The 12,357-nt window shown below is 45.8% G+C and overlaps 16 non-coding genes across 16 annotated transcripts; 8 read left to right on the top strand and 8 right to left on the bottom strand.

The window, feature by feature from the left end:
- Positions 1-187: 187 nt before the first annotated feature.
- Positions 188-259, top strand: trnap-ugg. The gene has a single exon. It is a non-coding gene; the product is annotated as a tRNA-Pro (tRNA).
- A 349-nt stretch (positions 260-608) lies between these two features.
- trnal-cag lies at positions 609-691 on the bottom strand. The gene has a single exon. It is a non-coding gene; the product is annotated as a tRNA-Leu (tRNA).
- An 898-nt stretch (positions 692-1,589) lies between these two features.
- trnaq-cug lies at positions 1,590-1,661 on the bottom strand. Its single transcript has one exon. It is a non-coding gene; the product is annotated as a tRNA-Gln (tRNA).
- A 716-nt stretch (positions 1,662-2,377) lies between these two features.
- Positions 2,378-2,449, top strand: trnap-agg. The gene has a single exon. It is a non-coding gene; the product is annotated as a tRNA-Pro (tRNA).
- A 677-nt stretch (positions 2,450-3,126) lies between these two features.
- trnap-ugg lies at positions 3,127-3,198 on the top strand. The gene has a single exon. It is a non-coding gene; the product is annotated as a tRNA-Pro (tRNA).
- A 349-nt stretch (positions 3,199-3,547) lies between these two features.
- Positions 3,548-3,630, bottom strand: trnal-cag. The gene has a single exon. It is a non-coding gene; the product is annotated as a tRNA-Leu (tRNA).
- A 1,599-nt stretch (positions 3,631-5,229) lies between these two features.
- On the top strand, positions 5,230-5,301 carry trnap-ugg. The gene has a single exon. It is a non-coding gene; the product is annotated as a tRNA-Pro (tRNA).
- A 376-nt stretch (positions 5,302-5,677) lies between these two features.
- Positions 5,678-5,760, bottom strand: trnal-cag. The gene has a single exon. It is a non-coding gene; the product is annotated as a tRNA-Leu (tRNA).
- Positions 5,761-6,658: 898 nt separating this feature from the next.
- On the bottom strand, positions 6,659-6,730 carry trnaq-cug. The gene has a single exon. It is a non-coding gene; the product is annotated as a tRNA-Gln (tRNA).
- Positions 6,731-7,426: 696 nt separating this feature from the next.
- Positions 7,427-7,498, top strand: trnap-agg. The gene has a single exon. It is a non-coding gene; the product is annotated as a tRNA-Pro (tRNA).
- A 680-nt stretch (positions 7,499-8,178) lies between these two features.
- On the top strand, positions 8,179-8,250 carry trnap-ugg. Its single transcript has one exon. It is a non-coding gene; the product is annotated as a tRNA-Pro (tRNA).
- A 353-nt stretch (positions 8,251-8,603) lies between these two features.
- trnal-cag lies at positions 8,604-8,686 on the bottom strand. The gene has a single exon. It is a non-coding gene; the product is annotated as a tRNA-Leu (tRNA).
- A 1,291-nt stretch (positions 8,687-9,977) lies between these two features.
- Positions 9,978-10,049, bottom strand: trnaq-cug. The gene has a single exon. It is a non-coding gene; the product is annotated as a tRNA-Gln (tRNA).
- A 691-nt stretch (positions 10,050-10,740) lies between these two features.
- trnap-agg lies at positions 10,741-10,812 on the top strand. The gene has a single exon. It is a non-coding gene; the product is annotated as a tRNA-Pro (tRNA).
- A 668-nt stretch (positions 10,813-11,480) lies between these two features.
- trnap-ugg lies at positions 11,481-11,552 on the top strand. The gene has a single exon. It is a non-coding gene; the product is annotated as a tRNA-Pro (tRNA).
- A 376-nt stretch (positions 11,553-11,928) lies between these two features.
- On the bottom strand, positions 11,929-12,011 carry trnal-cag. Its single transcript has one exon. It is a non-coding gene; the product is annotated as a tRNA-Leu (tRNA).
- Between the last annotated feature and the right edge of the window lie 346 nt (positions 12,012-12,357).

Raw genomic sequence — 12,357 nt, 5'->3', positions numbered from 1 at the left:
ATCCCACACAAAACATCCACTGAACTATTGCAAGAATAAAGCCTCATCAATGTAAGTCCTTTGTGAGTGAGGTGGAATTGCGGGTTTGCAGATGTAGACTCAAAAGCTCTGTGACCCATTCTTGATGAGTATTTCTCACATAAAATCTGTAACACGACACCTACATAGAATATTTCCCCTCTATAGAGGCTCGTTGGTCTAGGGGTATGATTCTCGCTTTGGGTGCGAGAGGTCCCGGGTTCAAATCCCGGACGAGCCCTCTGCAGGTGTGGTCCAATTATAACGTTTGAGATGTGGGAGTTCCCTGTTTCCTGGGACTTGCGCTACGATTCTTGCAGAAAGGCCTTTCACACAGCACTGTTTCAACCATGAAACCAGTCAAGTCTTTGCCAAATGTAGTGAATGTGACCAAGCTGGAATCTCGCATGCTTACCGAATGCAGGGAATCCAAGGAGCAGTGGGCACCACCTGAGTACACCAAGGGAGCAATAGCTGTGAATGGGGGCAAGTAGTTTGCTATGGGCTAGGCCAATTGTTGACGTGTCTAGGGATTTGAACGCCCAACTGTTCTGTTATGAGGCAAAGTCCGGCTGCCCCAAAAGTTATCCTGTCAGAAGTGGGATTCGAACCCACGCCTCCATGGGAGACTGCGACCTGAACGCAGCGCCTTGGACCGCTCGGCCATCCTGACTTGGCGGGTAGCTGTGACTTGTCCAGACCGGGCTGCCCATTTGCATCTGAAGAACAAAAGATACTCTGTTGATGCCGAGAATGTCCACATTCTGGCCAAGGGGGACATATGGTTTGAAAGGGGAATGAAATAACCTTATTTTTTTAGCCTAGAAAACCATCACACAACAGAGAAGGTGGCCTAAGACACCAACTATTAGTCACCTACAATGCTGCCCTTAGCTCTTTTCCATTAGGGGTCAACAAGCAAACCACTGACAAACAAAGGTGAACTCCAACACACATTAGCAGAGTGGGTCTCTTGGATGAGAGGTGAAATATCTTCAACTTACCTCAAGCAAGACCACTTGATAAAAAGAAAATGAATGCAATGGCCGTGAAAAGTCCTGGGTTCAAATCCCAGAAAAGCCTTTCACACAATAATGTTTCAACCATGAAGTTTGTCCTTGCCAAATCTAACAGCCGTGGTAACGCAAGTTTGAAGAGGGTGGAGTTTAGTAGTTTAATTTGGGCACACACACCAGTGAGCAAACACATCCAATGCAAGCCAAGGACACTGGGCCTGCCTACGCCAAGGGAGCAATGGGTGTGAATGGGCGCGAGTTGTTTGCTATGGGGTATGCCAGTCCTTGACGTGTCCAGGGATTTGAACCACCAACTGTTCTGTTACTAGCCAAATGGTACTCCAGATAGTACAGCAGGTGAGGCGCAACAGAGGCAGACAGTCTTTAGTCAGCTTCCCCACCCCATTATACCAAAGGGGGCACTGAAGAAGGATCTGTTGGGAAGCTTTCTGACTTCTGAGCTGATCACAGCAACATGACAAACTTGCAGTCTTTTTCCAAGCTGTGCCACATTTCATTCTTCATCAATTTGGCTAGCGTAAATAGCAAAAAGACAGGTTCCACCGAGATTTGAACTCGGATTGCTGGATTCAGAGTCCAGAGTGCTAACCATTACACCATGGAACCACTGGGAACCACTGGGAACCACTGGGAACCACTGGGAACCACTGGGAACCACTGGGAACCACTGGGAACCACTGGGAACCACTGGGAACCCACCTGTGCAGTTGAAATGTTTTTAAAGTGTATAGAGTCAGGAAGGCCCTGCATTCAGGTGACAGTCTTTCCCTGAAGTTGTGGGTGAGAATCCTGCGTCTCTCAATAAAACTTTTCATCTGGATTGTGGTCTGGGCTGTTACAGAATACATCATACCACTCTGGTCAGAAGCTGGATTTTTACACTTATTCTGTGAGGTGTCTCTCAGGTGACCCCAACAACGGTCATTCCCAACTTGACTCAGGTGAAACTAACTACCCGGAAGTGGGTCAGAGTGTGAACGACCTGCGTTGTTCAATGTAACGTTTTCTTTACATGTATCCAGCTTACAGAGGCTAAATACCTGGATTTTTTTTTTTATCCACAAGACAGTCAGAAGTGAAGAAGCCTCGTGGATGAGCGTTAAAACATCTTCAACCTAACTCCAGCAAGTCTTGTTGTCCACAGCAAACTCCTGACAATGATCTGGATGTCTAAGAACCTTCACAGACAGAACATAAAACATAGTCCAACAGTATCTTTTCACAATTTCCCTTGTCTTTTTAACTTAATCTGGTGATATTGTAATAGTTCTCACATACAATCTGTAACAGGAGACCTACATATAAAATGGTGCAAGCTTCGTGGCTCGTTGGTCTAGGGGTATGATTCTCGCTTAGGGTGCGAGAGGTCCCGGGTTCAAATCCCGGACGAGCCCTATACAGCCCCCGTTCTTCTGTCAGGACGTCACGCTTACCTGCAACTTCTGCTCTGTTGGCTTTGCAATAGCAGCCGAAGGTCCTGGGTTGAAATCTCAGATAAGCCTTTCACACAGCAGTGTTTCAACCATGAAGTTTGTCCTTGCCAAATGTACTGAATGACTCACACAGTCGAGCCCTATCTCAACTATAAATTCTGTTCTTACTAATGCGAGTTGTTTGTGAGTGTGGTGGTGTTGCACATTTAAAGTGGCAAACTCTATGAACCTGTCAACCATGATCAATAGGGATTTTGAATGAAAGTGAAGACTATTGAGAAATAAAGAGATTGGAAGGAGAGACCTACTTGACTCACCTTTATACAAAGAAAAGGAATCCTAAAACATGTTATCTTATCGTAATCTTAGGCCTTAGCAGACATGCTTCCCTGGAGAAATGAGTACATTTTGTTGGTCTTATTCTCTGGCTGAAAGAGGTCCCACATTCAAAATCCCACACAAAACATCCACTGAACTATTGCAAGAATAAAGCCTCATCAATGTAAGTCCTTTGTGAGTGAGGTGGAATTGCGGGTTTGCAGATGTAGACTCAAAAGCTCTGTGACCCATTCTTGATGAGTATTTCTCACATAAAATCTGTAACACGACACCTACATAGAATATTTCCCCTCTATAGAGGCTCGTTGGTCTAGGGGTATGATTCTCGCTTTGGGTGCGAGAGGTCCCGGGTTCAAATCCCGGACGAGCCCTCTGCAGGTGTGGTCCAATTATAACGTTTGAGATGTGGGAGTTCCCTGTTTCCTGGGACTTGCGCTACGATTCTTGCAGAAAGGCCTTTCACACAGCACTGTTTCAACCATGAAACCAGTCAAGTCTTTGCCAAATGTAGTGAATGTGACCAAGCTGGAATCTCGCATGCTTACCGAATGCAGGGAATCCAAGGAGCAGTGGGCACCACCTGAGTACACCAAGGGAGCAATAGCTGTGAATGGGGGCAAGTAGTTTGCTATGGGCTAGGCCAATTGTTGACGTGTCTAGGGATTTGAACGCCCAACTGTTCTGTTATGAGGCAAAGTCCGGCTGCCCCAAAAGTTATCCTGTCAGAAGTGGGATTCGAACCCACGCCTCCATGGGAGACTGCGACCTGAACGCAGCGCCTTGGACCGCTCGGCCATCCTGCCTTGGCGGGTAGCTGTGACTTGTCCAGACCGGGCTGCCCATTTGCATCTGAAGAACAAAAGATACTCTGTTGATGACGAGAATGTCCACATTCTGGCCAAGGGGGACATATGGTTTGAAAGGGGAATGAAATAACCTTATTTTTTTAGCCTAGAAAACCATCACACAACAGAGAAGGTGGCCTAAGACACCAACTATTAGTCACCTACAATGCTGCCCTTAGCGCTTTTCCATTAGGGGTCAACAAGCAAACCACTGACAAACAAAGGTGAACTCCAACACACATTAGCAGAGTGGGTCTCTTGGATGAGAGGTGAAATATCTTCAACTTACCTCAAGCAAGACCACTTGATAAAAAGAAAATGAATGCAATGGCCGTGAAAGGTCCTGGGTTCAAATCCCAGAAAAGCCTTTCACACAGCAATGTTTCAACCATGAAGTTTGTCCTTGCCAAATCTAACAGCCGTTGTAACGCAAGTTTGAAGAGGGTGGAGTTTAGTAGTTTAATTTGCGCACACACACCAGTGAGCAAACACATCCAATGCACGTTTTCTTTACATGTATCCAGCTTACAGAGGCTAAATACCTGGATTTCTTTTTTTTTATCCACAAGACAGTCAGAAGTGAAGAAGCCTCGTGGATGAGCGTTAAAACATCTTCAACCTAACTCCAGCAAGTCTTGTTGTCCACAGCAAACTCCTGACAATGATCTGGATGTCTAAGAACCTTCACAGACAGAACATAAACCATAGTCCAACAGTATCTTTTCCCAATTTCCCTTGTCTTTTTAACTTAATCTGGTGATATTGTAATAGTTCTCACATACAATCTGTAACAGGACACCTACATAGAAAATGGCGCAAGGTTCGTGGCTCGTTGGTCTAGGGGTATGATTCTCGCTTAGGGTGCGAGAGGTCCCGGGTTCAAATCCCGGACGCGCCCTATACAGCCCCCGTTCTTCTGTCAGGACGTCACGCTTACCTGCAACTTCTGCTCTGTTGGCTTTGCAATAGCAGTCGAAGGTCCTGGGTTGAAATCTCAGAGTGTTTCAACCATGAAGTTTGTCCTTGCCAAATGTACTGAATGACTCACACAGTTGAGCCCTATCTCAACTACAAATTCCGTCCTTACTAATGCGAGTTGTTTGTGACTGTGGTGGTATTGCACATTTAAAGTGGCAAACTCTATGAACCTGTCAACCATGATCAATAGGGATTTTGAATGAAAGTGAAGACTATTGAGAAATAAAGAGATTGGAAGGAGAGACCTACTTGACTCACCTTTATACAAAGAAAAGGAATCCTAAAACATGTTATCTTATCGTAATCTTAGGCCTTAGCAGACATGCTTCCCTTGAGAAATGAGTACATTTTGTTGGTCTTATTCTCTGGCTGAAAGAGGTCCCACATTCAAAATCCCACACAAAACATCCACTGAACTATTGCAAGCATAAAGCCTCATCAATGTAAGTCCTTTGTGAGTGAGGTGGAATTGCGGGTTTGCAGATGTAGACTCAAAAGCTCTGTGACCCATTCTTGATGAGTATTTCTCACATAAAATCTGTAACACGACACCTACATAGAATATTTCCCCTCTATAGAGGCTCGTTGGTCTAGGGGTATGATTCTCGCTTTGGGTGCGAGAGGTCCCGGGTTCAAATCCCGGACGAGCCCTCTGCAGGTGTGGTCCAATTATAACGTTTGAGATGTGGGAGTTCCCTGTTTCCTGGGACTTGCGCTACGATTCTTGCAGAAAGGCCTTTCACACAGCACTGTTTCAACCATGAAACCAGTCAAGTCTTTGCCAAGTGTAGTGAATGTGACCAAGCTGGAATCTCGCATGCTTAAAGAGTCGTTTAATTTGCGCACGCACACCGAATGCAGGGAATCCAAGGAGCAGTGGGCACCACCTGAGTACACCAAGGGAGCAATGGCTGTGAATGGGGGCAAGTAGTTTGCTATGGGCTAGGCCAATTGTTGACGTGTCTAGGGATTTGAACGCCCAACTGTTCTGTTATGAGGCAAAGTCCGGCTGCCCCAAAAGTTATCCTGTCAGAAGTGGGATTCGAACCCACGCCTCCATGGGAGACTGCGACCTGAACGCAGCGCCTTGGACCGCTCGGCCATCCTGACTTGGCGGGTAGCTGTGACTTGTCCAGACCGGGCTGCCCATTTGCATCTGAAGAACAAAAGATACTCTGTTGATGACGAGAATGTCCACATTCTGGCCAAGGGGGACATATGGTTTGAAAGGGGAATGAAATAACCTTATTTTTTTAGCCTAGAAAACCATCACACAACAGAGAAGGTGGCCTAAGACACCAACTATTAGTCACCTACAATGCTGCCCTTAGCTCTTTTCCATTAGGGGTCAACAAGCAAACCACTGACAAACAAAGGTGAACTCCAACACACATTAGCAGAGTGGGTCTCTTGGATGAGAGGTGAAATATCTTCAACTTACCTCAAGCAAGACCACTTGATAAAAAGAAAATGAATGCAATGGCCGTGAAAAGTCCTGGGTTCAAATCCCAGAAAAGCCTTTCACACAATAATGTTTCAACCATGAAGTTTGTCCTTGCCAAATCTAACAGCCGTGGTAACGCAAGTTTGAAGAGGGTGGAGTTTAGTAGTTTAATTTGGGCACACACACCAGTGAGCAAACACATCCAATGCAAGCCAAGGACACTGGGCCTGCCTACGCCAAGGGAGCAATGGGTGTGAATGGGCGCGAGTTGTTTGCTATGGGGTATGCCAGTCCTTGACGTGTCCAGGGATTTGAACCACCAACTGTTCTGTTACTAGCCAAATGGTACTCCAGATAGTACAGCAGGTGAGGCGCAACAGAGGCAGACAGTCTTTAGTCAGCTTCCCCACCCCATTATACCAAAGGGGGCACTGAAGAAGGATCTGTTGGGAAGCTTTCTGACTTCTGAGCTGATCACAGCAACATGACAAACTTGCAGTCTTTTTCCAAGCTGTGCCACATTTCATTCTTCATCAATTTGGCTAGCGTAAATACCAAAAAGACAGGTTCCACCGAGATTTGAACTCGGATTGCTGGATTCAGAGTCCAGAGTGCTAACCATTACACCATGGAACCACTGGGAACCACTGGGAACCACTGGGAACCACTGGGAACCACTGGGAACCACTGGGAACCACTGGGAACCCACCTGTGCAGTTGAAATGTTTTTAAAGTGTATAGAGTCAAGAAGGCCCTGCATTCAGGTGACAGTCTTTCCCTGAAGTTGTGGGTGAGAATCCTGCGTCTCTCAATAAAACTTTTCATCTGGATTGTGGTCTGGGCTGTTACAGAATACATCATACCACTCTGGTCAGAAGCTGGATTTTTACACTTATTCTGTGAGGTGTCTCTCAGGTGACCCCAACAACGGTCATTCCCAACTTGACTCAGGTGAAACTAACTACCCGGAAGTGGGTCAGAGTGTGAACGACCTGCGTTGTTCAATGTAACGTTTTCTTTACATGTATCCAGCTTACAGAGGCTAAATACCTGGATTTTTTTTTTTATCCACAAGACAGTCAGAAGTGAAGAAGCCTCGTGGATGAGCGTTAAAACATCTTCAACCTAACTCCAGCAAGTCTTGTTGTCCACAGCAAACTCCTGACAATGATCTGGATGTCTAAGAACCTTCACAGACAGAACATAAAACATAGTCCAACAGTATCTTTTCCCAATTTCCCTTGTCTTTTTAACTTAATCTGGTGATATTGTAATAGTTCTCACATACAATCTGTAACAGGAGACCTACATATAAAATGGCGCAAGGTTCGTGGCTCGTTGGTCTAGGGGTATGATTCTCGCTTAGGGTGCGAGAGGTCCCGGGTTCAAATCCCGGACGAGCCCTATACAGCCCCCGTTCTTCTGTCAGGACGTCACGCTTACCTGCAACTTCTGCTCTGTTGGCTTTGCAATAGCAGTCGAAGGTCCTGGGTTGAAATTCAGATAAGCCTTTCACACAGCAGTGTTTCAACCATGAAGTTTGTCCTTGCCAAATGTACTGAATGACTCACACAGTCGAGCCCTATCTCAACTATAAATTCTGTTCTTACTAATGCGAGTTGTTTGTGACTGTGGTGGTATTGCACATTTAAAGTGGCAAACTCTATGAACCTGTCAACCATGATCAATAGGGATTTTGAATGAAAGTGAAGACTATTGAGAAATAAAGAGATTGGAAGGAGAGACCTACTTGACTCACCTTTATACAAAGAAAAGGAATCCTAAAACATGTTATCTTATCGTAATCTTAGGCCTTAGCAGACATGCTTCCCTGGAGAAATGAGTACATTTTGTTGGTCTTATTCTCACTTTGGCTGAAAGAGGTCCCACATTCAAAATCCCACACAAAACATCCACTGAACTATTGCAAGCATAAAGCCTCATCAATGTAAGTCCTTTGTGAGTGAGGTGGAATTGCGGGTTTGCAGATGTAGACTCAAAATCTCTGTGACCCATTCTTGATGAGTATTTCTCACATAAAATCTGTAACACGACACCTACATAGAATATTTCCCCTCTATAGAGGCTCGTTGGTCTAGGGGTATGATTCTCGCTTTGGGTGCGAGAGGTCCCGGGTTCAAATCCCGGACGAGCCCTCTGCAGGTGTGGTCCAATTATAACGTTTGAGATGTGGGAGTTCCCTGTTTCCTGGGACTTGCGCTAAGATTCTTGCAGAAAGGCCTTTCACACAGCACTGTTTCAACCATGAAACCAGTCAAGTCTTTGCCAAGTGTAGTGAATGTGACCAAGCTGGAATCTCGCATGCTTAAAGAGTCGTTTAATTTGCGCACGCACGCCGAATGCAGGGATTCCAAGGAGCAGTGGGCACCACCTGAGTACACCAAGGGAGCAATGGCTGTGAATGGGGGCAAGTAGTTGACGTGTCTAGGGATTTGAACGCCCAACTGTTCTGTTATGAGGCAAAGTCCGGCTGCCCCAAAAGTTATCCTGTCAGAAGTGGGATTCGAACCCACGCCTCCATGGGAGACTGCGACCTGAACGCAGCGCCTTGGCCCGCTCGGCCATCCTGACTTGGCGGGTAGCTGTGACTTGTCCAGACCGGGCTGCCCATTTGCATCTGAAGAACAAAAGATACTCTGTTGATGACGAGAATGGCCACATTCTGGCCAAGGGGGACATATGGTTTGAAAGGGGAATGAAATAACCTTATTTTTTTAGCCTAGAAAACCATCACACAACAGAGAAGGTGGCCTAAGACACCAACTATTAGTCACCTACAATGCTGCCCTTAGCTCTTTTCCATTAGGGGTCAACAAGCAAACCACTGACAAACAAAGGTGAACTCCAACACACATTAGCAGAGTGGGTCTCTTGGATGAGAGGTGAAATATCTTCAACTTACCTCAAGCAAGACCACTTGATAAAAAGAAAATGAATGCAATGGCCGTGAAAAGTCCTGGGTTCAAATCCCAGAAAAGCCTTTCACACAATAATGTTTCAACCATGAAGTTTGTCCTTGCCAAATCTAACAGCCGTGGTAACGCAAGTTTGAAGAGGGTGGAGTTTAGTAGTTTAATTTGCGCTGTGACGACCCCGAGTGGCCGGGGTTGTGTAGGTGTGTCTCTCTCCCTTTCTCTTTGTTTCACACAGGCAATCAGGCAGGCAATCAAGCCTATGCATCACAGGTGTGTGCAGTTACTACGGAGGCGGGGCTGTGCCTTTAAAGCCCAACAGTCCAGCCGTGCTCTCTCTCACCATTTCCAGCCTGGCGTCCTGCAGCTCACATTGTTTTGTTCTTAGTTTCACATCCAACACTCACACACATCCATACACCTGCATTTACAACTGATTCACCTGATTACAGATATAGGTTATGTTTGGTTTAGCTTGTTATGTTGATTATAAATAAATGTTAAATTGCCAGCATCTCTCTTGTAGCTGTTTTGTCAAGTCATCTGAGCCAGTCTTGACAGCGCACACACACCAGTGAGCAAACACATCCAATGCAAGCCAAGGACACTGGGCCTGCCTACGCCAAGGGAGCAATGGGTGTGAATGGGCGCGAGTTGTTTGCTATGGGGTATGCCAGTCCTTGACGTGTCCAGGGATTTGAACCACCAACTGTTCTGTTACTAGCCAAATGGTACTCCAGATAGTACAGCAGGTGAGGCGCAACAGAGGCAGACAGTCTTTAGTCAGCTTCCCCACCCCATTATACCAAAGGGGGCACTGAAGAAGGATCTGTTGGGAAGCTTTCTGACTTCTGAGCTGATCACAGCAACATGACAAACTTGCAGTCTTTTTCCAAGCTGTGCCACATTTCATTCTTCATCAATTTGGCTAGCGTAAATACCAAAAAGACAGGTTCCACCGAGATTTGAACTCGGATTGCTGGATTCAGAGTCCAGAGTGCTAACCATTACACTATGGAACCACTATGGAACCACTATGGAACCACTATGGAACCACTATGGAACCACTGGGAACCACTGGGAACCCACCTGTGCAGTTGAAATGTTTTTAAAGTGTATAGAGTCAGGAAGGCCCTGCATTCAGGTGACAGTCTTTCCCTGAAGTTGTGGGTGAGAATCCTGCGTCTCTCAATAAAACTTTTCATCTGGATTGTGGGCTGGGCTGTTACAGAATACATCATACCACTCTGGTCAGAAGCTGGATTTTTACACTTATTCTGTGAGGTGTCTCTCAGGTGACCCCAACAACGGTCATTCCCAACTTGACTCAGGTGAAACTAACTACCAGGAAGTGGGTCAGAGTGTGAACGACCTGCGTTGTTCAATGTAACGTTTTCTTTACATGTATCCAGCTTACAGAGGCTAAATACCTGGATTTTTTTTTTTTATCCACAAGACAGTCAGAAGTGAAGAAGCCTCGTGGATGAGCGTTAAAACATCTTCAACCTAACTCCAGCAAGTCTTGTTGTCCACAGCAAACTCCTGACAATGATCTGGATGTCTAAGAACCTTCACAGACAGAACATAAAACATAGTCCAACAGTATCTTTTCCCAATTTCCCTTGTCTTTTTAACTTAATCTGGTGATATTGTAATAGTTCTCACATACAATCTGTAACAGGACACCTACATAGAAAATGGCGCAAGGTTCGTGGCGCGTTGGTCTAGGGGTATGATTCTCGCTTAGGGTGCGAGAGGTCCCGGGTTCAAATCCCGGACGAGCCCTATACAGCCCCCGTTCTTCTGTCAGGACGTCACGCTTACCTGCAACTTCTGCTTTGCAATAGCAGTCGAAGGTCCTGGGTTGAAATCTCAGATAAGCCTTTCACACAGCAGTGTTTCAACCATGAAGTTTGTCCTTGTCAAATGTACTGAATGACTCACACAGTCGAGCCCTATCTCAACTATAAATTCTGTTCTTACTAATGCGAGTTGTTTGTGACTGTGGTGGTATTGCACATTTAAAGTGGCAAACTCTATGAACCTGTCAACCATGATCAATAGGGATTTTGAATGAAAGTGAAGACTATTGAGAAATAAAGAGATTGGAAGGAGAGACCTACTTGACTCACCTTTATACAAAGAAAAGGAATCCTAAAACATGTTATCTTATCGTAATCTTAGGCCTTAGCAGACATGCTTCCCTGGAGAAATGAGTACATTTTGTTGGTCTTATTCTCTGGCTGAAAGAGGTCCCACATTCAAAATCCCACACAAAACATCCACTGAACTATTGCAAGCATAAAGCCTCATCAATGTAAGTCCTTTGTGAGTGAGGTGGAATTGCTGGTTTGCAGATGTAGACTCAAAAGCTCTGTGACCCATTCTTGATGAGTATTTCTCACATAAAATCTGTAACACGACACCTACATAGAATATTTCCCCTCTATAGAGGCTCGTTGGTCTAGGGGTATGATTCTCGCTTTGGGTGCGAGAGGTCCCGGGTTCAAATCCCGGACGAGCCCTCTGCAGGTGTGTTCCAATTATAACGTTTGAGATGTGGGAGTTCCCTGTTTCCTTGGACTTGCGCTACGATTCTTGCAGAAAGGCCTTTCACACAGCACTGTTTCAACCATGAAACCAGTCAAGTCTTTGCCAAGTGTAGTGAATGTGACCAAGCTGGAATCTCGCATGCTTAAAGAGTCGTTTAATTTGCGCACGCACACCGAATGCAGGGAATCCAAGGAGCAGTGGGCACCACCTGAGTACACCAAGGGAGCAATGGCTGTGAATGGGGGCAAGTAGTTTGCTATGGGCTAGGCCAATTGTTGACGTGTCTAGGGATTTGAACGCCCAACTGTTCTGTTATGAGGCAAAGTCCGGCTGCCCCAAAAGTTATCCTGTCAGAAGTGGGATGCGAACCCACGCCTCCATGGGAGACTGCGACCTGAACGCAGCCCCTTGGACCGCTCGGCCATCCTGACTTGGCGGGTAGCTGTGACTTGTCCAGACCGGGCTGCCCATTTGCATCTGAAGAACAAAAGATACTCTGTTGATGACGAGAATGTCCACATTCTGGCCAAGGGGGACATATGGTTTGAAAGGGGAATGAAATAACCTTATTTTTTTAGCCTAGAAAACCATCACACAACAGAGAAGGTGGCCTAAGACACCAACTATTAGTCACCTACAATGCTGCCCTTAGCTCTTTTCCATTAGGGGTCAACAAGCAAACCACTGACAAACAAAGGTGAACTCCAACACACATTAGCAGAGTGGGGCTCTTGGATGAGAGGTGAAATATCTTCAACTTACCTCAAGCAAGACCAC

This window comes from Solea senegalensis, unplaced genomic scaffold (genome assembly GCF_019176455.1).
Source record: "Solea senegalensis isolate Sse05_10M unplaced genomic scaffold, IFAPA_SoseM_1 scf7180000014056, whole genome shotgun sequence".
Classification (NCBI taxonomy): Eukaryota; Metazoa; Chordata; class Actinopteri; order Pleuronectiformes; family Soleidae; genus Solea; species Solea senegalensis.
This window is presented reverse-complemented; position numbering and strand designations above follow the sequence as displayed.